Source organism: Protopterus annectens, chromosome 2.part1, assembly GCF_019279795.1.
Source record: "Protopterus annectens isolate FY-2018-M chromosome 2.part1, PAN1.0, whole genome shotgun sequence".
Lineage (NCBI taxonomy): Eukaryota > Metazoa > Chordata > Ceratodontiformes > Protopteridae > Protopterus > Protopterus annectens.
In genome coordinates, this window is record NC_056729.1 from 674,248,305 (window position 1) to 674,273,429 (window position 25,125).

Genomic DNA, 25,125 nt, shown 5'->3' on the forward strand with positions numbered 1-25,125 from the left:
GATGCTCCTGTTCAGCATAATGTTTTGTTTGGATCTAAAGCTGAAGAGGTGATTAAAAAGATGGAGGATAAGGCGAAATCCATGCAGACAGTTAAAGATTTCTTACAAGTACAGTCTCCTAGATTTAGCAGGAATTGGCCATCAAAAAACTGGTCCTTTCCCTCTTCAGACAGGCCTCAAAGGGGTAGATATAGATGCTCCAGAGGGAGGCCTCAAACACAGGCTGCTTATAGACCAAGGCAGTGGACTGCTTCTACCCCTAGGGGAGGAGAGGACAGACCACAGTCTCAAAGGAAACAAGCTCAATGACTCCCTCAGTTGGGCTGCAGGAACGTCTTGCCTGGAAGCCCCTCTCGGAGGAAAACTCTCTCTTTTTTACCAAAATTGGACTCAAATAACCCAGGACAAATGGGTTTTGGATGTGATTTTAAGAGGTTACAAATTCCATTTTCATACTTTGCCAAGGCCAAACGGATGGCCAGACCTTCCAAAACATCAATGGACGGAGGCCTTAAACCAGGTGGAAGCTCTTTTGGCTATGAATGCCATAGAACTGGTACCTCTTTCAGAGATGGGAAAAGGGTTTTACTCCAGGCTCTTTCTAGTCCCAAGAAAGCAAAATTCATGGAGACCCATTCTGGATCTGTCAGTCTTGAACACCTTTCTAGAGATTCCAAAATTCAAGATGCTTACTCTACAGCAGTTACTTCCAATGCTGTCCAAAGATGCATGGATGGTGACTTTGGATTTAAAGGAGGCATATTTACACATTCCCATCAGGCAGGATCGCAGAAAATACCTCCGGTTCAAGGCCGGATCGAGGCACTTTCAATTCTCTGCACTGCCTTTTGGATTATCTACTGCGCCCAGGGTCTTCACCAAATGCCTGGCTCCAGTAGTAGCTTACTGCAGACTCAAGGGAATTCAAATATACCCTTGTCTGGACGATTGTCTAATTTAGGCAGACAGCAAGGATGTCTTACTCCAGCATCTACATTTTGTACAAAGCCTCCTCAAATTCCTGGGATTCTCTGTAAACATAAAGTCAAATTTGACACCATCACAAGAGATAACTTTTCTGGGTGCTCTTCTAAACACTACAACCCAGATGGCTTTTCTGACATCCGAAAAACAATTACAGCTGGCATCAACTTTCAAAGCCTTGGCAACTCTAACCCATCTATCTGCAAGGAAATTCCTGCAGGCTTTGGGTTACATGGCCTCCTGCATCCTTCTCGTACCATATGCAAGCCTACACATAAGGAAAATACAGTGGTACCTAAAGTGTATGGTCTCAGCATTACCACAGTTTGGACATACTGATTCCTGTCCTTCCTTGCCTTCAAAAGGAATTTCTTTGGTGGTCCAGGGCATGTGCTCTAAACAAAGGGAAGCCCTTCCGTCTACCTCCTGCCTCTCAGATTCTAGCCACGGACGCCTCGGATTATGCTTGGGGAGCCCATTTTCAGGGCAATTGTCTGCAGGGCCTTTGGACAAAGGATCAGAAGCACCTGCATATTAACTTAAAGGAGATGTTAGCCATTCAGAAAGTTCTATTGGCCTTCAGGAATCTCATACAGCCAGGACAATTACTAATACGGACAGACAACACCACAGTTATGTGGTACATAAACAAGCAAGGGGGGTTTCATTCCTACCCCCTTTGCAGACTAGCCATGGATTTATGGAACACAGCTCTAACTTGCAATCTGGATCTTCAAGCTCAGTTTCTACTAGGAAAACAAAACTTACTGGCAGACAGTTTGAGCAGAAACCTTTCGGATCCACACGAGTGGATGCTGGACACCAAAATATTCAGGATGATAGCAGTATGGGGATGTCCTCACATAGATCTCTTTGCATCCCATCTAAATCATCAGCTGCAGATTTTTTGCACCAGGACATTCCACAGATAGGCTTGGAAAGTGGATGCCCTGTCATTCAGTTGGAGGAAGCTCTCGGGATATGCCTTTCCACCTCTACCTCTTCTTCCACGAGTTTTATTGAAGATAAAACAGGACAAACCCAAGATGATAATCTTGTTGGCTCCGAATTGGCCTCGGCAGTTTTGGTATCCAACTCTAATAAACCTATGCCTGGAGCCCCCTTGGATTTTACCTCAGTCTCCGAACCTTCTGTCCCAACATCAGGGTCAGGTTCTACACTCTCATGTCAGAACTCTCAGCCTGGCGGCCTGGTTAATCCAGGGCCTTTGATTTCTTCTTTCCTACCCAAGCAGGTTATGGATGTCATTTTGGAAGCTAGACGTCCTAGCACTAGGAAATCTTATGCGGGAAAATGGAAAAGATTTTGTTCCTGGATGCAGGCTCAAGATTCTGATCCTCTTCTTCCTAACATTACTTTAATTCTACTTTACTTGACGGATCTCTTACATAAGGGTCTCGGTTTCTCTTTCTCTTCCATTAAGATCCATGCTTCAGCTATTTCTGCTCATTATAATACAGACCCTCCCATCTTTTCCCACCAGCTCATGAGACAGTTCCTCAGAGGAGCTAAGAACTTAAGACCTCCTAGATCTCCTCTTATTCCTGCTTGGGATCTCAATTATGTTTTTGAAAAACTAACCTTGCCTCCTTTTGAGCCTGCTGCTTCTGCTGACATCAAGTTTTTATCTTGGAAGACAGCTATCCTGTTGGCACTAACCTCTGCCAGGAGAGTTTCAGAGTTACAAGCTCTTATGGCGGTGGAACCTTATATTATTTTTCATCAAGACAGGGTATCTTTGAGGACTAATCCGACCTTTATGCCTAAGGTGGTTTCCAAAGTGGCTTTAAATCAAACTATCCACTTGCCAACCTTTTTCCCCACTGCTCAAAATAAAGGGGAAAGGATCTTACATTCCTTGGATGTACATCGACAGCTACGTTTTTACCTGAACAGAACCAAGGACATCAGAAAATCTGAACAATTGTTTGTTTCTTATGCTTCAAGTTCCCAAGGTAAAGCCATTTCTAAACAAACCATTTCTAAATGGATTGCTCATGGAATCAGATGTTGTTATTCACACCATGGAAAGCAAATCCCAGGGACCATACGGACTCATTCCACCAGAGCTGTTGCCACTTCTGCAGCCTTCCTCAGGGGAGTTCCTACCAAGGACATATTGGAAGCTGCAACTTGGAGTTCAGTGCATACTTTTTCTAAGCACTTTAGTTTGCCTCTCTACTCTAAGTCTAGGGCAGGCTTTGCCTCTGCAGTCTTGCAGGGCCTTTTAGCCGCCCCTTCTTCTTTATGACCACCTCTCTTTCTTTCAGCTTTGGGATTCTACCCTACAGTCATGACTGCAGCAGTGAAACACGATGAACATAGTACAGTTGTGTACACCTACCATAAATGTAGATGTTCGAGTGTCTTCACTGTTGCAGTCTGGGTTTCCCTCCCTCCTGTCCCCTCTTATTTTTACTTTTGTGTGGTTCCTTTTTTCACCATTCTTCTGAGGTGTATTTGCAAAGGTTTTGGGACCATTTTCATTTTGGGACTCCTGACATCTGGGGCAAGAAAAACTGGAGAAGATGGCGTCGGTTGGCAGCTTTATACTCCTGGCGCTCTGACGTCAGGGAGCAGAGTTGAACAGCCGACGCCGGACCCAGACTTTGGGATTCTGGCCGACCGAGGGCTGCCTGCCGGCAGGGGAGATCCCTACAGTCATGACTGCAACAGTGAAGACACTCGAACATCTACATTTATGGTAGGTGTACACAACTGTACTTTCCCTTGTCTAGGAAAATATAGCTTATGGAGACCATCTACAGATCTTTCCCCCTGAAAAAATTTGAGGTTAAAAAGATTAATCTCTTTAAAAAATAAATTCCTTCCATTACTGATGCCCTAGACCCTGATGGTGACTTTGCGTATCTGTATATTCCCTTCTTTCCAAAGATACAGAAAATTTGTGAGGTTTGCGGTACATCCTCACCCTTTTTCACTGCATATATTTTCTCTTTGGGCTCTCTACTTGACTCTGCTTTTCACCCACCCTTGCATTGGAAAGGATAAACATTTACCAATACCTTGTTACCTTTCTCATACTGTCACTTTCTGATAATCAGCCACTGAAAGACCTGAATATGACTGATTTTGTGCCTGACAAGCCAAAGTATCTCAGAAGACCAGCAAAAATCAAGTCTGCATCCTACATAATCAAGACATTTGGGCTCTTGACTCTGAGGAAAGTGTTTTGTACCCTCAGACAAAAGTTGTATCATGAATTCCTTTTTCTAGGGTATTCCCAAAGGGAGAACTTAACTAAAAAGGGATATCCTAAGGACACTGGTACACAGCAGCAGCCATCCTGATGGTGCCCCTGACTAAGTTCCACATGAAGAAAGATTCAGTGGATGTCCAGCACTAGATCACTGTTGCAGTAGCTTAAGCAGTTTGGGTTATATCATCCCAAGGGTATGACCAACCCAGCTAGCTTTTTAGTTAACTTTTTTAAACGTTTTCAGTAACATCACACATTGCATGGCGACATATGTACACACATTCAGTTATAAAGGAGAAAACAAACTTATGTAAAGTGATTTTTGTCTAGACATTTATTAAGTTTAAAGTTGCATAGATTGCTCAAAACCTGCCTTTCCTGAAGTATCACTACTCCTGAACATTATTCTGTATGTGTTCTCAGTTTCCATTTGTTTGTATCTAATTTACTCCTTCCCTTTTATAAAGATCCCACTTCTGGTCTTTTATCTCCTTTACAGCATTCAGCAGTTCTGTTTGATTTCCATTTCCTAGAATTTTTTTTTTTTAAGCAGCCAACATTATTAAAGTTAGCCTTACTGTGCCTAGGCAATTTAGTTTCTGTATCCCAGCTTAAAAGAATCATTTCCCAAGTTAAAATAATTTGCATCTCCAACATTTATGACAATGTACCCCATTGAATTACTAAAATCCATCAGTTCAAAATATTCTCAAAACATGTTCCCCGGTACCATCTGCTTGCCATTGCACCTCCAGCAATTGCTTTCTGCCTGTGGAAAAATTATCTGAAGTCTGCTTGGTGTATACAAATATGTATGCAAATACTTTCATGCAAAAATCCTAAACAAAAATCAAATTTTGTTGCATACTTGGGAGACATACAAATGTTTCCCTTTGTTTCTCTCTATATTGCCTTTCCACTCTCATTTCCCAGTCTTTTCTAGTTTCTTCTGATTGATTCTGTCACACATTCTAGGTTGCCATAATAGAAACCTTATTAATTGGAAACACCTAAATACTCATATTTGTAGGATATGCTAGGATGAAGCATTGCTGAACCAATTTGTGTGGGTAGTTTACTGCTAATAGCCTTTATCTTTTTGTTTATTTTTATCCTGAGATAAACTAGAAACTGTTTCAAAATGTTCTGCAACAATAAGATAACCTTTTCTGGATTTATCAAATACAAAATAATGTATGCAAGTAATGCTAATATTTCATAAGTACCACACCAGTTATACCCTTAAATTCAGAAGCATAGCTGCCTCAGCCGGTACCATGAACAAGCACCTCCACCTCCTCAGCTCTTCAAAAAAAAAAAAAAAAAGGCATTTGATACAGTTTAGACCACACATGGAGTGCCACAATGCTCAGCTTTGGCCACAAATGCAGTGCCGGTATTGCATTAGAGATCAAAGTCAACTAATTTCGCCCCACCCTAGCTATTCTACTGCTTAAATTTTTGAGACCCTTATTTTCTTTGCCAGTGTCTCCAAGTATAAGGCAGATTACAAAGGAGGAGGACACACCTGTTTAGTTTTCAAACTAACTTGTCTTAAGAAGAGTCCCTCACACTTTTGAGTCTTGCCTGTCGCCCTTCGTATATCTTGCTAATTAACACGGTTACTCTGTCAGGAAACACAAATGCTGCCATTGCCCTAAAATCCCAGCTGACTCTAGAAGGCCTTCTTTGCCTTTGCATCAAGACCCACCAACAATAACTGGGTCTTCTGCCCTCTCCTTCCCTTTGGATCATCATCATTATGTTAATGTTGTCAGATGTCTCCCCTTCACAAAACCACATTAATCCCTGTGTCAGGTTTGGCAACACTTTAGCCATTCTGTTAGCGAGTATAGGCGTAAATACTTTATAATCCATCCTTCGCCCCTTTTCCCATTTTGCACATGGGGTCGGGGTGTCACTTCAACAAAAACAATCATCTCGAGCCAAGGTTTACACTTATGGGTGGCTAGCCCTGCTGTGGTAGTTCATCCATACCACTCGGTCATGCACACACTCGCACCTATGGCCAGTTTAGCGTGTCCCATCCACCTACTGCATGTCTTTGGAATTTGGGAGGAAACTGGAGCACCCTGAGGAAACCCACAAGACCGCAGGGAGATCATGCACACGCCGAACAGAAGGCACCCCAGCCGAGAATCGATTTGGAGAGCCTCTTGCTGTGAGGCGACGGTGCTAACCGCTGCACTACTGCGGCCACCCACATAAATACTTTATAATCATGGTTCAGAATTGAAGCAGTCTATATTAGTTTGAGTTTAAAGGGTCTTTGCCCTCTTTGAATAATATAGCTGCCAAAGCTTTCTTCCAAGATGCAGGGTACTGTTCCTTCTTTTAAAATACTGTTAAAACATTCCAGGTCTTTATCAATATCTTCCTTCCTGTCTTCCAAATTCCCATAGGAATACCATCTGTTCTTGGAGGCTTTTTTGTTGATTGATTATGTCATCATTTTTACCTCATCCTCTTGCATCTTAGCTGTTAATTAATTCTTGAGCTTTATCTTCTTCTAATCTTGGTATATTTAAGTCTTCCACAAAAAAGTTTCCATTTTTATCTTTTCTTGGTTCCCCAATTCCTTTGTGCTCTACAGAGTCCCATAGAATTTCAAAATATTTCTAATACCTCAATAAGATTTCTGGTTATTTCTTTTTTCTAGTTGTAGGCAGCCTTAACTTGGCAACACCCTTTTCTGTTTTCTGCTGCCAAAATCATTCTGCTAATAGTTTTTGTTCTATGAGGTTATCAAAAAATACTTTGCTTCACCGTGAGTCTGTGACCTTTCTAGACTTGTGCAAATTATCCACATATTCCCTTATTTTTCCTTTAGCACTCAACGTAGTCTGTCTGGTTTCTAATCCTGTTACCCTTTTAGGGCTTGGAGAAATGGTCTGGTTTATTCCACAGGAGAAAGCCAGTTACAGAAAACCCTTAGATTAATACTCAAGAGGCTTCCAATAGTCACTACATCAGCAGACCTGTAAGAATTCTCTTTGCAGAGGATACCTTTAACCTGTGTCTTGTCTCCTTTGTGTCTGGGAGGCTGTCATAGCTGTATCTAGTAGAAGCTCCAGATGTGTTAGAGGTATATAATTTTTTTTTATCCTCTTCAGAATTTTCTGTCCGTGTTTGATTGGGCACAAGAACCATGTGATCATGGGATTAGTCTAGTTTTCTTGTTCCAGCAGGTATGTGCAGGCAGGTATGTATGCTTCCTTACTTTGGGAGCTTGAGATAAAGAAATCCGCTAACTGCTGACAGGTTGCCTGAAAAAAAAGAACCCAAGAGTTAGTGTAGTGATCAGGCCCAGCCTTATTACATGTACAAAAAATTGTTTTGCAGATCACTGCACACTCATTGCAATGCTGAATCTATAAGTTTCCCCTTTACTGCTGCCTTTTTGTTTCTAATGATTCACCCCTACATATTGCAGTTGATGGCAGGCTTCATTTACTCACACAGAGGATTAATTCTTCTGAACTTTTTTACAACATTGCAATGTTTGTTAAATATTGTCTTTTTAATTGCAGTGTCATAACTCAGTGTCTGCATTGCATAGTCTGTCATAACTGTAATGATTTATTAGAGGTTCCAAAGTTTTATTTTTTATTTATTTTTATTTGATATCAGGGTAGGTGGGCTAGTTCTTGAACCATTTTCAGATACTACCCAGCAGAGTAATCAGTCATCCTTGGTGTCCTTGTCTTCCTTAGTTTTGCCCTTTTTTTTGCCCCCACTGTTTGTCAGTCATCACTTCCTTCAAACTAAGCATCTGCTCCCCATCACTGGTGTATGAGTCAACTGGGGGGTGGCAAATTAAGACTGGTACCAAAGTTCTTACTTGCAAATCTCTCAAGTGCATTCCTTATTCATACTAGATAGAGCTGTTCTCCTCAGCCCTACTTTTGATGTTTAGCACTGTCACTGTCCCCAAGCAGTAGACACTAACTTGGCGAGCAAACATTTTTAACAGAAGTAATCTTTAATCCTCCTCTTGTGTTCCTAACATTTTGACGGCTCCTCTAATCAGTAGTGCCTATAGTAAGGGCCAACGCTCGGATGCAGACTTGTTGCTAATTAGAAATTTCTGTTTTCCCTTACCAGCAGAAGACGTGTACTCATGCAACTCTTCATTAAATTATTTTAATTTAGAAGTAAAAGTATAGGGGAATGCAAAACTGCAGCAGTACTTGTCCAGCTCTGTGGTGCAGTGAGAGAAAGCCCTGAGTTTTTTCCAGATGATCTAAGTTTGATTAGAGGTTTGTGCACTTGTGCCAGGTGGGGGAGGAGATGAATTGATGGCTGACATCTCACACAAGCAGGGTTGAGATGAAAGTGCTCTACCACCAGCAGACAAAGATGTACGGGTAACAAGTTTACAGTCAGGAAGCAAGGACATGTGGTGTTGCCAAAACCGTGATGGCACCTTCTGCTGCATGTATATGTGGAAGAATGTGTCAGAAGGGAGCAAGGGAAGGTCCTTACAACAGCCACCATGAAGACGAGTTAGTGCTTATCAGAAAAACACTCCGTCTGTGTTAATTAAGGGCAATCCTTTAACATAATAGAACATATGGCAGCAGTTGTGGAGGGGGGGATGTCTTTGTCCTTCTACCATTATTTTTAGTTTTGCCCAGAATTCTTGGCAGAGGTATGGAAGACATTAATGGGAGAGGAGCTGGTGGTTCAGCTAATAGAAGGGCAAAAAGCATATAGAAAAAAACTGCAGCAGTGCACTGTAACTATGATTTTTGGTGATGTCATGAACATAAGAATTGTGACATTTCACATGTTCACATCAGGTATGCCACTTATTTTACTGTTGACGTAAAGCAGACCAAGATGTAGGTGCTGAATAACCTGCATTGACAGACCTCTCAACTGTCCCTTCTTGGGAAAACATTCCTATTTTCAGACCAGATTTATCCCTGCATAATGATGTACCTATTTTTGGAGATATGCCCCTATTTTTGGACTTGATTTACACATTCACACAGTTTTCTGAATTCCCACCTCATCAAATTTAATTTTTGAAGCTGTCTAGTACACAGAAAACTACACTGCATGACCAACATAGTAGTAGATCAATAATTTAAAGAAAGAGGGCACACATCTTGCATCCCCTTTTTCAGAAACAAAATTATATTATCTTGTGTTATAAAATTGTTCAATACAGTTCCATGAAGTGTACAAACTGTGCACACTCTGTGATGCATTTTATATTTCTACATAGTTGTTGTCGCACTGTTTTTTAAATGCGTTTCTAAGTAGTATAGGTTCGTACGAGGTTAACAACCACAAGGACCTTTCTACACCTAGCCATGAATCCGAAATCTCTTACAGTTGTGGTATGCTTGATAAGTATAAACAGGGGTTTGGTAAAGGAAACATTTTCAAGTAGGAGTCTGGGAGACCCATTTACAGGCTGCCTGTGTACATTAGCGACATAGGTGCCAAACCAGGGATGCATTTCTTGCTCCTCCCTATCCAGTTGTCCAAGTTGCACTTGAATTGGGTTAGAGAGGAACTCTGCTTCCCATGGATGGGGAGCCTGTTTCAGAGAAGTAGTAGTCTATGGGATACATACCTGACTGTCCAGCAGGTCCTATTTATATCACAGGCAAGTTTTAAGTCTTTTAGAACAGGTAATTCTTGTGATGTTTGTTTTGTGGATATGCAGAAGGACCATCAGGATGGGGTCTGACAATGCTTTGTATGCCAGGCATAGATCTCCCCTGATCTGCCTGTAGGAGGTAGAATACAGGGTTAGGGCTCTGAGGCGCAATGCGTTGGATACATCACTTATGCCCTGTATTTTATTAGTGATGAACCTCTGTGAATGTTCCAGTTATTAGATGTGCCTGATTAGGTAGATACCAAAGGTGCATTGTACCCCATGATAGGTCTATTGAATACTGAATACAGTGGAGAAGTGACCTCCTTGGACCTAGATGCCAAGCCTTTGTTTATAAGTTGCACAACATAGAATGATTACCTCACTACTCTAGACACACGATGTTCAAAGACTGTAATACTGTGTGCTCCCAAGTCCCTGACTATTGGATTGACAATATGATAGTTACCAGAGGTGGATGACTTTCCAAAGGATACTGTTATGCATTTCTTGTTATTTAGTTTTAGTCCATGGCTGGCACAAGTTTTGTGTCAGCCCTTCCTGGAGAACATTAGTGCCAGTGGGGGATTCTGTGACTGCTCCTAATCTGCAGTCTGCAAACTAGGCAGAGGTTCTTGACATTGGCCTTGATCTCAGGTCTAAATAATTATGTCACCATTAAACCTATATTAGAAAACAGGAGATAATATCACCAGCGCTCTGCTGGATTTCTAAACTTGGGTATGATACCTGACTTTTATTTAGTCACCTCTCCTACTTATATTGATTTTCATACTTAAATATTTTACATTTAAACATTTCTTATCAGTATTAATGTTGATAGATGTAGATCTTGAGCTTAGACCAGTTTTGGGGAAGTAGTCAGTAGCGTCTTTGTTGTTGTTTTGATTTTATATTCACTTTTTATATTCACTCATTAATAAACTGAATATCTTGTATACTCATATTTATATATATTTATGCATATATATTTTTTACTTTTGGCTCTGTATACTATTTCCGCTGATGTTTAGGTCTTGACTTTATCTGGGGAGCTCCAAAATGTCTAAGCTATATGGGCATTTTTAATGTAGTTAAGCATTACTGAGGTTATCATTAGTTGTTTGGAGCTATTTACAGCGCTTTTGGCTGTGACTATGAGCTCCTGTTTTAATATACACATTTCTGTTATGATAAGGTGAGCGTTCTTTGAATCATCATCATTTTATAGTTATATACATTTGTCATTTAGATTCACATAGTGAGAGTCTAAATAATGTGTGTTTTTCATGCATCAGATGATATTTATTATATTTTTACTGGTCCTTACTTCCTGCTTACCATATTAGGCATATGTAACGCTTTTGAGTCCACAAGCGTTTTTTATTGAAGTTGGATATTAGGGATATTTTGATGTTTTGCCTGGAGTTGACAGTAGTGTTTTAACTGCTGTCTTAGACTATGTCTATTCATCTGCTCATTTAGTATGTTGAAGCAGCTATATAAGCTGATTACAGTATTTTTCACAATGGTTGCAGCGCTCCCATAGGCTCTGTACATATTTATGATAAGGTGAGCGTGTTTTGTTTTATCGCCATTATTAAGAGTTTTTACACATTTATTGCTCAGATTGACATAAGAGCTTAAATGATGTGTGTATTATGTACTAGGTTTTTACTGATGCTTATTTTCTGCCTAACATATTAAGCAAGCTTAATGTTTCTGAAGTTATAAGTGTCTTTTATTCAGTTGGGCAGTTGCAATAGTTTGATTTTCCTTTTGTAACTGACAGCAGCGTTTCAGCTGCTGTCGCAGACTGTTTGTTTCTCTATTATATTGATGTAGCAACATGACGCTCCACTAGTTTTAAAGGATTTTGATTTTGCTTTAGAAATGATCAGCTTATGTATACGTAATATGTTCTATATTGCGTTTTATATTGCCATTGTTTCTCTATAGCATTGAAGTTTCATAAGATGAAAATTTGGCTTATGTATTAGAGTAACCATGGTTTTAAGAATTGTAACAAGCTAATTATTTGGTTCTTAATTGTTTAATTTCCCGCCATAAGCGGTATTTAAACAGTGTTATTTTATTGCATTTTTATCTGATGAAGCGTGGAGGAGTCCATGCGAAAGCGCTTATCCTTGTTATTAAAGCTTCATATTTGTGGATTTTACTACTGCTCTGCTCCATTATTTCATTGTGGTGAGACTATCTGCTTTTTGGCTGTTGTGATAGTTACCAGAGGTGGATGACTTTCCAAAGGATACTGTTATGCATTTCTTGTTATTTAGTTTTAGTCCATGGCAAGCACAAGTTTTGTGTCAGACCTTCCTGGAGAACATTAGTGCCAATGGGGGATTCTGTGACTGCTCCTAATCTGCAGTCTGCAAACTAGGCAGAGGTTCTTGACATTGGCCTTGATCTCAGGGACGCAAATGTCAAAAAGGAAAGGTCTTAGGACCAGTCACTGAGGGACTCAGTTTGTGACTGGCCTCTTTGTGGAGGTGGATTCCCCAGTTCTAACTTCCTGGATTCTGTCTATGAGTTAGCTGGCTAGCCACTGGATGACATAAGGGTTTATACCTAACCTCTTGAGATTTTCAAATGTCTTGGCCAGGTCAAGGTAGGCACTGTGAACCATGTTGTCCTCAACCATTCCTTTCTTGACCTGCTCAAAGAAGTCCACTTGGTTGAGTAGGCATGCGCTACTCATGACAAAACCAAATTGGGTTGGGTCCAGTGGTTGGGGGTTTCTTTTGTCATTATTGATCATTTCCATGATAATTCTTTCCATATAAGACCAGAGAGACTTATCAGTGTGCAGTTTCCAGGTTCTGTAAATGGCCCGCCTTTGTGCAAAGGGATAACTGTTCCTGTTCTCCATTTGTGACACACAAAGTCTGTTTGGATGCTATGGCTAAATAGCAGTTTCAGTGAGCCTGATAGGTTATATTTCGTGCTATTTTGAAGGCAACCTGGTATATTGATGTTCTTTGTGTTTCACTGTTGCAGTCATTACATTTGGGTAATCTGCTGGCAGGTTGCCCTCAGTCGGCCTGAATTCCAAAGTCTTGGGTCCTGCGTCGGTTGCTGTCTTCTCTTCCATGACATCAGGTCGTCAGGGGTATAAAACATGCAGCAGATGCCATTTTCTTCAGTCTTTCTTGCCGCGCGGTGCCCAAAGCAGAAGCATTTCGCAAGTGCCGGTCGGCCGACTACTGAAATATTCGAGTTTGAGTTTCAAAACCGAAGTCTTCACTAAAGCTAAGTACCCTGTTGGGGAAACTTTTTTTCTTGCTCCTTACCGATGTCAGAAAAAGTTAATAATTGTATCATTTATGGGAAGCAAATACCTCAAAGGATTTCCATTTATACTGTATTCCTTGCCTAGGCCCTGATCACAATGTGCCTGGCTATCGGTTTTGTGCTAGATTTAACCAATGCACTCTTAAGCATGGGTATATTTTTGCACCAAAGTATTTTGGAAACAGATTTAACTACCCAGAAATGTCGTTGGACAGCAATCCGACTACCGGAGTACATAAAAAATGCAAAGAAAAGGGCAGAGAAAGGCAGTCGAGATCCAAAACCAACGAAGCTTCTCCTAAGCCAGTCGCCGGTACTCAGCGAGGTGCTTTTGCAGCCCTTGATACCCGCTACCTTCGAGTCGCAGGCCTCTACCGACACCCACGTGGAGTCCGGCATGCCACAAGATAATCAAGGAATTGGACCGACAGATGTGTCTCCCTTGGATGGGTCTCCCTTGGATGGGTTCGGAGCTGCTGAGCAGGCACCGGCTTCTGAGGGTGTATTCAGACCTCAACATTTGTATATCAAACTGTCAACAGCTGCAAAACCAAAGATAAAAGCAACTTCTAAAACTAAAAAAGTGACGCATGAGCCACGTGCACAGGCCTCTATGCCTAAAAAACAGATGATCAAAATGGCTGAAGACCTCATTACCTTGACCAGGGGTACCCATCCCCCTCCAGATAAGAGGCCTAGGCAAGACGCTGATTATGACTCTTCAGATCAGGTTTCTATTTTTCTGATTCCTCTTCTGATAAGGAATTATCTATTCCTCGCTATGAAGATTCTGATGTAGAGGAGTCTATACCATCTGCAGCTCCTCCTGAGGATTATTCATTTGGAGAAACCTTGCATACTTTGCGGGAGCATTTTCACTGGGAGAGTCAAGACTTCTCATAATCAAAAAAAGAGGCTCAGGGATTTCCTCCTTCTCCCTCAGCACAGGCCTTTAGCCATTCCCCCTGTTTTAGACATTGTGGATGATGTGTTTTCAGAGTCGAGCTTGACCCCTGACTCCTTACCTCCAGCTCCCAGTACGCCTGACAGATATTACAGGGTCCCTGACTCTCATAAATTTTTATTTAGAAACCCTGCTACTGATCCTGAAACTATTTCACAGGGTCCAAAGGGAGTTAAGGCCATAACAGCAAAAAATCCTACCCCCTGTGACAGAGATTCAAGGGCACTGGACAGATGGGGGAGAAAAGGTTTATACATCTGCAACCTTGGCAATCAGGGCCTTAAACTGTCAATTTCATATGCTTAAGTACCAACATGTTATGGGATTGCTGAAACAGAAAATGATTAATTCAGAATGTGCAGAAAATAAAGAATTGCAGGAATTATTGCATGCAGCTGAACAGGTTGGAAAGCATACTTTGCAATGTGGTTTTGATTCTTAGAGGCCTCCTGCAGGGCTACAGTTACTGGATCTGTGGTTAGGAAGCATGCCTGGTTAAAGGAACAGAATTTGCCTGATCATGTTAAAGCTCAATTGCTAGATGCTCCTTTACAGCATGATTCAGTGTTTGGTATTAAGGCAGAAGAGGTTTTAAAGAAAATGGAAGACAAAGCTAGGTCTATGCAAACTGTTAAAGACTTCTTCCAAGTGCAGCCACCTAGATTCAGTAGACACTGGCCTACAAAAAATTGTTTTTTCCGGTGTCAGACAGAGCTCAAAGGGGCAAATCCAGACGCCCTAAGGGTTCCTGACATCAGGCGCAAGATTCATACAGGTCAAAGCAATGGGGCGCTTCTACCTCCAAATCTGGAGGAGATAAAGCGCAAACCTACAGAAAACAATCCCAGTGACTTCCCTCTGCCTACTCCATGCACTTATCTTTTGGTAGCACCCATAGGGGGAAAGTTAGCACTTTTTGCTCAAAATTGACAGTTAATAACCCAGGACAAGTGGGTACTAAACATAGTATCACAGGGATACAGATTCCATTTCCACACACTGCCAGTGGCAAATGGTTGGCCAGATCTGCCACAAAATCAATGGGCAGGGGCACAGAAACAGGTTACGTCCCTCATGGATATGGGGGCCATTCAGCCAGTACCAGAACAGAAAAAAGGACAAGGTTTTTACTCAAAACTGTTCTTGGTACCCAGAAAGGACAAGGCCTGGCAGCCAATACTGGATTTATCGATTTTGAACACATACCTGGCCATTCCAAAATTCAAGATGCTGACTTTGCAGCAGCTTCTGCCCATGCTTGGCGCAAGAATGCTTGGCTGGTCACATTAGACCTAAAAGAGGCATACCTGCATGTCCCAGTAAGACAGTCTGCAGAAGATACCTCAGATTCAAGGCTGGCTTAATGCATTACCAATTCTCTGCACTGCCCTTTGGCTTATCTACTGCTCGCCGGGTCTTTACAAAGTGCCTGACACCAGTAATTGCATTTTGTAGACAAAGAAGTATACAAATATATCCTTATTTAGATGACTGTCTCATTCAAGCAGAGAACAAGGACATTCTTCTTCGACACCTGGCGTTTGTGAAAAGGCTTCTAACATGCCTAGGGTACCCAATAAACGAAAAATCACAACTGGTACCCGCTCAAAAGATAACATTCCTGGGTGCAAGCTTGAATACAACTGCCCAGATGGCTTACCTCACGCCAGACAAGCAAAGGCAACTGACTACTTACTTCAAACTAATGGCAGCAAAGACCCAGTTATCTGCAAGACAAATTCTGCAGGCTTTGGGCTTCGTGGCATCCTGCATCGTACTGATTCCATATGCAAGACTGCATATGAGGAAACTTCATTGGTACCTAAAAAGTTTATGGAGTCAACATTCTCACAGTCTGGAAGCAATGATTCCTCTCATTCCCTGCCTACAACAGGAGTTTCTATGGTGGGCAAAGGCATGTCACCAAAACATGGGACGGGCCTTCACTCTCCCCCCATCAGACAAACGTTAACAGACGCATCGGATTATGCCTGGGGGGGGCCTACATGGCAGGAAGATGCATTCAGGGCATATGGACCCCAAAACAAATGCCTTTGCTGCCATTAGTTTGAAGTAAGTAGTCAGTTGCCTTTGCTTGTTTTAAACTGTTTAAAGTTGTTTTTGCACCTGCACTTTTAAAGTTTGCCCTGTTTGTTGCATTTACCTGTTGAGGCTACACACTCAAGTGCGCTAGCCTGTGTTACATATTTATTGCACTTTCCTGCTGTTTATTGCAAAAAAGAAAAAATATATATATCCTTGTTTCCCATCTTTCATGACCTAGAGTAGTCCAAATACAGGCTTTGTTGTATTCTGGACTTTTGGAAAGTTCCTGTGTTGCCCATTTCCTTTCTTGGATAAAGGGAGGCTTCTTTGTTCACCAGTGGCAGTGGGGAGCTTGGAGCAGCCTATCTATCCCTGGAGGAGTGTTCCCAGCACAAGAATCTGGTAGCCTATTGGCCGTTTTGGGCCATTTTCTAGCTCTTTCAAGTCCCCCTGTATAAAACCTGTTTTAGCGGAGCTTTGCGCAATTTTGCACATAGTGCAGCATCATTGGGTTTAAACCATTCTCGGCTCCACAAAGTCTGCTCTTCACTTTTTTCCCTTACAACTGATCCAGTTCTCATAATAAACACCATATTCCCACTCTAAAGCCTGGCACTTGCTCACTAAAGGAATTATATAAGTCAGCACTAAAAAATTAAAAGCACTACACCCTCACAAACTCCCCTTAAGTACTTTGTTCCCCATTGGCCCTTTTTTCAATTATAAAGGAATTCCCAATACTATTCTAGCATGTCCAAAGGTCATTTGTCAATCTCCTCTCCGGTCCAGCTGGTGAATCTGGGAATCTTGAGGCAATGTTATAACTGCCTCATGTACACAGACAACCCTCTCCTCCTCCCAACAAATTCCAACACATGTGAGAGATGCAACCATATAGCCAAACTGGAGGATAAGCTCTCTCAACTCAGTACTGACGTAACCAGTCAGGAGGAGAAGGAAACCACACTCACTACAATTCCAGTCTCACAAAGACCTACCACGACAGCAAACCAAACACATAAACACACAAAAACATACTCGGAGGCTCTAAATAAAAATCTGCCTAAGCAGCAGAGACCTCCAAAGCAGACACCCAAGCAACCGGTACCCCAAAAGAAAACACGTGTAACACATAGCTCACAAAGCCAGTGTGCTGAACAGTCACAGCCCTTAAGGCTAAACAACACACCTGATACACTTGTAATAGGTGACTCTGTCGTCAGGCACACTGATGTCCCGCTCACCAGGCTGAACAAGGAGAAGGTCACGGTGAGCTGCCTGTAGGGTGCTAGGATCTGCCACATAACACAAGCACTCAGGTCACTCCAAGGCAAGTACAAATATGACTAAGTCATCGTCCATGCTGGTGTGAATGACCTGAGACGTACCTCCCTGGACTACATGAAAAGAGACATGGAGGAGCTCTCTGAGCATGTAGCCCAGGCCGGTATGACCCTGACCTTGAGTAGCATCTTACCCTCACCAAGAATGATGCCACAATATGAAGACAAGATGATCAATTTCAACAATTGGCTTAAGTATTGGTGTCATTCAAAGGGGATCCAATGCCTGTCTGCCTGGGATGACATGCTCGAAAAGGCACGATGCTTCGCTAGGGACGGCTTGCACCTGTCTCCCCTGGGCTTTCGGAAATTGGCAAAGGCTCTTGCCACTCCCATAGTGCCTTTTTTAGGCAAGGCTCAAAAGACAAACCCACCTCCATAGGTATCACAAGGGATAAGAAACTGAGTAATGCTACTCAACGCCAGAAGTCTAAACCTCAAGATGCATGCACTCGAAACTCTCCTTAGCATGGAGAACATCGATATCTGTGCAGTAACAGAAACCTGGTTCAAGGCTCCCGAGAGCACCCCAGCACTACCAGGTTATACCTCATACCATGTTTTTCGGCCCCAAAATTTGGACCGAACCACAAAAGGAGGGGGAGTATCAATATTCGTCAAAGATACCCACACCTCCAGGTTGGTGGCACAGCACGAAGCATCAGAGACTATCCATTTGCAACTAACAGTGGGTAAAACTGCCTTCCAGTTTATAGCCTGCTACAGACCACCCTCCCAAACCCAGGAACCCCACTCAGTCTTCCTGAGAACACTGGAAAATATGAAGGTCTCTCCAAACACCATTATATTGGGTGACTTCAACTACCCTAACATAGACTGGGAGCATTACTCTAGCTCCAACACCCTAGCCCAAAGGCTCCTAGAATTTCTAAACACAAATGCTATGGAACAACTTGTTGCCACTCCCACAAGAGGGGAAAACATACTGGACCTGATTATCACCAACATGGGGACTCTATGCTCCAGACCAGAAGTGTATCCCTCACTGGTAAGATCAGACCATAAACTAATCTCACTAGATATTCACATCCCGACCCCAGCCCCTGCCCAGAAAACCACAGTGAAAAACTTCTCTAAAGCAAATTTCACACTCCTCAAAACCGAGGTGAAATCCTTCAAAGGCCCCGGGCCTGTGGAAAATACGGCCCAGACCGCAGAATCATTTATAAACAAATTCTATGAACACCTTCAGGAATGCATGGATCATGCAATCCCAGATAAAACCAAGACCCAATCCTCCAAGGTTAGGCGTCCTGTCTGGTGGACCCCAGCCATAAACAAACTATACAATAGAAGGAGGAAGCTACTACATGATAGAGCAAAATCCCAAAAAGGGAAGGCATCTCTGATCAGTATTAGCAAAAAACTATGGGCACTCATAAAATCGTCTAAGGCCAGCTTCGAGAGAAAAATTGCACAGGACACTAAGGATAATCACAAGGCTTTCTTTAGTTATGTTAGGAACCTGGGTGGGAATTCCCAGATATGCTCAGAATTAGTCCAAAATGACAAAAAATACACCGAACCCACAGACATTGCCAACATCCTAGCTGACAGGTTCAGCGCAAACTTCTCCCCCCCTTCCCCACCAAAAGGGCAAATATCTATCCCAGCAGTGCTGCCCCCCTGACATCTCAGATGCTCAGGTAAGAGCCGCCCTCTCCAAAGCAAAAAACACAGCATCAATGGGACCAGACGGTGTCCCGGGCTGTGTCCTACATGAACTCCAAGAAGAACTAAACCCAAACATAAAACTACTGTTCAATCTCAGCCTTACTACAGGATATGTACCCAAAGAGTGGCGTACAGCAACAGTGGTCCCTCTCCACAAAGGTGGTGCCTCAACGGATCCTGGAAACTATCGCCCCATAAGCCTGACTAGCTTGGTCTGCAAAGCTATGGAAAGGATCATCATGGACCTCATAAATAAAGATATTGGGGACCTACAGACACTGGATCCCACCCAGTTCGGCTTTGTTAAGGGCAGATCCTGCCTCTTAAACCTGGTCGATTTCTTTGAAACAGTCACCAAGGCCATTGACAAGGGGAAGGTAGTCCACACAGCCTACCTGGACCTTGCAAAAGCCTTCGATACAATACCCCACTCAGGCATTATAGATAAGCTCACCAGCTTAAATATAAACCCCTATGTCACTAGATGGGTTGCAAACTGGCTCAAGGACAGAGAACCCACATGGTTAGAATTGCTGGAGCCATGTCAGACTCCAAACCAGTTACAAGTGGCGTCTCACAAGGCTCAGTCATGGGACCTCTGTTGTTTGGTATATATTTCTCGGAGGTACAGGCTAACACGGAAGGACTGTGGCTGACCAAGTTCGCAGATGACTGCAAACTGGGCGCCATAATCGACTCTCCAGCTGACACAAGCATCCTACAAAAGGGCCTCATAGAAACAGACAACTGGTGCCAGAGCTGTGGCCTCAAGCTAAATGCCAAAAAGTGTATAGTCATCCCCTTTGGCAAAAACAAAGTGCCCACAAATTACCACATAGGTGGTAATCCATTAATCTGGAAGAAGTAATTAGGGACCTGGGTACCCAAGTTGATAGCAATCTCTCATTTGACAACCATGTGGCCAAAGTGGTTAGAAAAACATTTTATATAGCCAACCTAATCATGAAGGGATTCACATCTAGATCAGGGGAGGTCATCATGCCTCTTTACTCATCCCTCATCAGGCCCATAATTGAGTACAATGCCCCTTTTGGGATGTACCTTACCAGACACCTGCAGCAATTGGAAAGACCCCAAAAGTACCTCACCAAGAGGATCAAAGGGCTCAAACAGATGCCATATGCTGCCCGGTTAAAGTAACTCCAGCTCTACTCAGCTGCACCTCAGAAAATCCAAATCCCATCAAGCTATGCGCTCGAAAGACTTGAACCTCAGCACTGAAATAAATAGGACATGCTGGAGGGACAGATTCATAACCCAGAGGCTCCCTTCACTCTGGAATAAAATCCCAGTCCAGGTTAGGCAGAGTCCCTCATTGACTCTCTTCAAGAGGAATCTTGATGAGTGGATGGGAGATTGTAGGTTTACCCCGGGTATCACTTCTGTGTCATTGTTAGACAGAGGCAGAGTATACTAACCTCAAAAAAGGGCATAGCAATTTCATTTAAAATGGGTGGCGAAAGCCAAACACATTCTGGCTAGGCTTATAAATGCCCTAGGGCAGATAGCCTAGTATGAACCTATGAACTTCTCTGCATATCAACCAGAAAGAGATGCTAGCAGTTCAAAATGCCCTAACAGCATTCAAGGACTTACCTCATCCAGGACAACTACTGTTAAAGACGGACAAACACCACAGTTATGTGGTATATAAACAAGCAAGGGGGCACACACTCATACCCCCTTTGCAGATTAGCCATGGCACTGTGGGACACAGCTTTGACCTACCAAATACATCTTCAAGTTCAATTCCTGCCAGGAAATCAAAATACACTGGCAGACGATTTAAGCAGAAACCTTATGGATCCTCACGAGTGGAAACTAAATCCACAAGTCTTCAACATAACAGAGAAATGGGGGAGCCCAAACATAGATCTATTTGCCTCTCCTCAAAATTATCAATTGAAAGGATTCTGCACAAGGACTTATCACACACAAGCATGGAAAGTGGACGGCCTATCCTTCAGTTGGAAAAACCTATCAGTTTACGCCTTTCCTCCTCTGCCTCTTCCCCCCAAGGTCCTCCTAAAAGTCAGACAAGAGAAACCAAAGATGATACTAATTGCCCCGGACTGGCACCACCAGGACTGGTACCCAGTCCTAAGGAACTTGTCTCAATACCCAGCTTGAACCATACCTCAAAGACCTCAACTACTGTCCCAGCAAAACAATCAGATCCTGCACAATCAACTACAGACATGGAACCTGGCAGCATGGCTGATCATGTAGCTATACAAACAACACCTCTCAGTAAAGCTGTGATGGATGTCATTTTTGGAAGCCAGAAGGCCTAGTACTAGAAAATCTTATGCTGACAAATGGAAGAGATTCTGTGCTTGGAATCAAGCACAAGGAATGGATACAGCAGAACCAAATATTCCTCAGATATTACAATACTTAACAGAGATGCTTGACAATGGCCTATCTTTCTCATCAGTCAAAATCCATGCCTGTGCCATTTCGGCTCATTACAATACAGAGCCACCAATCTTTTCTCATCCTTTACTAAAGCAGTATCTCAGAGGAGCCAAAAATTTAAGGCCTCCTAGAAGGATCACTATTACCTGCATGGGACCTCAATTATGTGTTGGAAAAGCTCACTCTGCCTCCATTTGAACCAGCTGCTACTGCTGATATAAAGTTCTTATCATGGAAAACAGCTCTGCTACTAGCAATTACTTCAGCAAGAAGAGTTTCAGAGCTACAGGCCCTCATGGCTGTAGAGCCTTTTATCATGTTTTGCCCAGACAGGGTGTCTCTGAGAACAAATCCGACTTTTATGCCTAAGGTGGTTTCCAGTGTGGCTCTTAACCAAACAATTCATCTGCCAACTTTTTATCCAAATCCGCAGAATAAGGGGGAGAGAATTCTGCATTCCTTGGACGTACACAGACAGCTAAGATTCTACTTGAGCAGGACTAAAGCTCTAAGAAAAACTGAGCAATTACTAGTGTCATATGCTGCAGGATCAGAAGGAAAGGCTATTTCAAAGCAGACAGTTTCAAAGTGGATAAGCCACTGCATCCGTTTCTGCTACTTACACCATGGAAAACCTGTGCCCAAGGGCATTAGGTCTCATTCCACCAGAGCTGCAGCTACTTCAGCAGCCTTTCTCACAGGAGTGCCAACCAAAGACATTCTAGAGGCTGCTACTTGGAGTTCTGTTCACACCTTCACAAAGCATTATTGTTTGCCTCTCTACTCTAAGTCCAGGGCAGGCTTTGCCACTGCAGTGCTGCAGGGCCTTATAGCTGCACCTAATGCTGTTTAGCTCCAGCCTCCCAACCATAGCTTTGGGATTCTACCCAAATGTAATGACTGCAACAGTGAAACACGAAGAACATAGTACAGTTGTGTACACTTACCATAAATGTAGATGTTTGAGTGTATTCACTGTTGCAGTCCAGGTTACCCTCCCGCCATCCTCCTGTCATTCTGGAGTTTAGCTTTCCTTCTCTATCTTCTACAACCTATGTGGTGTATTTGCTTGTAGATGAAGGTAAAGTTTATATTGATGCATGTATATATATATATATATATATATATATTTTTTTTTTTTTATTTTTTTATTTATTTATTGTTTGCTACCTTTTGGGGGGCACCTGACATTGGGGGCAAGAAAAGATGAAGAAAATGGCGTCAGCTGAATGTTTTATACCCCTGACGACCTGACATCATGGAAGAGAAGACCGCAACCAATGCAGGACCCAAGGCTTTGGAATTCAGGCCTACTGTGAGCAACCTGCCAGCAGATTACCCAAATGTAATGACTGCAACAGTGATACACTCGAACATCTACTTTTATGGTAAGTGTATACAGCTGTACTTTTGGGCCCATTGTTGCAGTATTCTTGGCCTTGGAAAGCATTTAGGTCCAGATCCTTAGCGATGGTAGTGGGAGTTATATTTGATGGTATTTCCTGAGGGTGAGAGAGGGGAAAAGTTGGAACTGAATTTGCCTGTCAAAATGTTTGCTGTATCTTCTGGCTTGGTATAAGTGGCTCCATTAGCAATGAGCTCTGGGCACAGTTGTGTATTGTTTTTGAGGTTGCAGAATTCCTTGTGATTGTTCTTGGCGTGGAAGGACAAATTTACCTCAAATGTAACTTTGATAGACTTTGTCCTCTGAGTTATATTCCATATTTCTACTGGCAGCAGGAAGAGTTATGTGCTGTTTCATAGGATCATAGCAAGTTGCTAGGCTACTGCCAGAGGCCCTTGTAAGCCTAGCCAGTAAATTAGTCCATATTTAGCTTTTATTCTATCTCCAGTTTTTTTCGGTTAGATGTACCTACATTTCAAGGGTCTTTGCTCCTATTTTCATTGTCTGCCGGTTGATCAGTATTTTATATATATTGGAGTGATGCCAGATAGCCATAGAGACTCTAATATTTGTTCTTCTGACAGAGACCATGTAATGAAGATTAGCAATTTATCAGTAACTAATGATAAAAGTAGCAAGAAGTGTTTTCATATTGTGACATCAGGAAGCATGCATTTCTACTGTCCAGATTTGTGCCTCATATTTTTTCTGCTCTTCATAAAATTTTGTTTTTCTGACAAATCATTCAATATTGAAATTACTAAATAATAGACGTTTTGAGTTTCAGACATCATATCTTTCTGAAAATTTATGCCAGCACAAAATCTGTTATTCATACAGCTACATTTATAAGAGCAGTAATTAATATCTATGCCAAATTTTAAGCCTTTGTCCCTGTTATTGTTGGCTTTGTCCTGATTTCTGGCACTAAAAGGTTGAGAGGTACACTATGAAGTATTAATGACTGGGAGCACACATTCCTAATACAAGTTAATCCAGAGGAAATTAAAAAAAAAAAGCATTTAACTTGCAGTTTTGCTTTTTTGTTAGTAAAAACTGTTTGAAAGCATGGATTTCATTGAAGTATTGTGGTTGTATAGGTGAATGGACATGACTATATGCATGATGTTGGCTAGAATAGTTGTAATTATGCTTTCATGTCTTGTTTTTCCACCTTTGTCTTTACAGAACAGCAAAAGAATCTGTTTCGTGCTCCAAGAAGCGCAAAGTGCATAGGATGGCCATTCTCCAGAACATAAATTTGTTGTATAGCAAATGTAAATGATTAGATTGCCATTAAGAATTGCACTGTTTGCACAAATTATTTCTTTGTATTATATACATGTACATTTATTTAAAAAAATCATTGTTGCACTGAATATTGTGGGCAGTTTTTGATAACAGATATTTTTGTTGTAACATTGAGCTGACACTGACTAGAGATTAAATAGTTATTTGATTTTTTTTTTTATTCTTTGGGCTCTCATTAGTTCTGTGTCATATATATTTAAATGGAGCAATAATTTATCTTGCTTACTACTGAAGAAATGCAAACTTGCTTCCTGTCTAGAAAACAATTTCTGATTACCTGTTTCACTACGACTCTCTGTCAGCAGTGTATTTGACACAGTTTCCTATATTTCAAGTTCCTGTGTTGTAAGTTCCATTTAGTAACTTCTTATAGATCTAAAGTCTTGGTAGATAACTGGCAAGGAATCATGAAATGTAGCTAGACATTTACAGATTGTGCTCACAGGAACCATATCATCTCCCCATACTACATCCCCCTGTGCAAAAGTTATAGGTCATGGGCCATGCCATGACGCTGTAGTACATAGTAGAGCCGTATTCCCCCAATAAAAGGTGTTGTTTTTGAGATGACATTGCGGTACACAGTAAGTATTCTCTTGATGACAGTGATGCACTGTAACAAGTCTCTGTAATGGGTCAGCACTGCATCACTGTAGTCAGTCCCACAGAGCTCCATTCACATTATTGCTGATGTACGGCACCAATTACCATGTGCAGCAACTTGGAAGTTAGCTCCAAAACTCCTTTCAC

The 25,125-nt window shown here is 42.0% G+C and overlaps 1 protein-coding gene across 1 annotated transcript in view; it reads left to right on the top strand.

Annotated features, from left to right (window-relative positions):
- Positions 1-24,535, top strand: part of VPS37A (VPS37A subunit of ESCRT-I) — a 1,253,527-nt gene extending 1,228,992 nt beyond the window's left edge. Inside the window, exon 12 of the mRNA XM_044062409.1 lies at positions 24,253-24,535. The gene's annotated coding sequence lies outside the window, so the exon portion shown is untranslated. The remainder of the gene's footprint in view (positions 1-24,252) is intronic.
- The last annotated feature ends 590 nt before the right edge of the window (positions 24,536-25,125 follow it).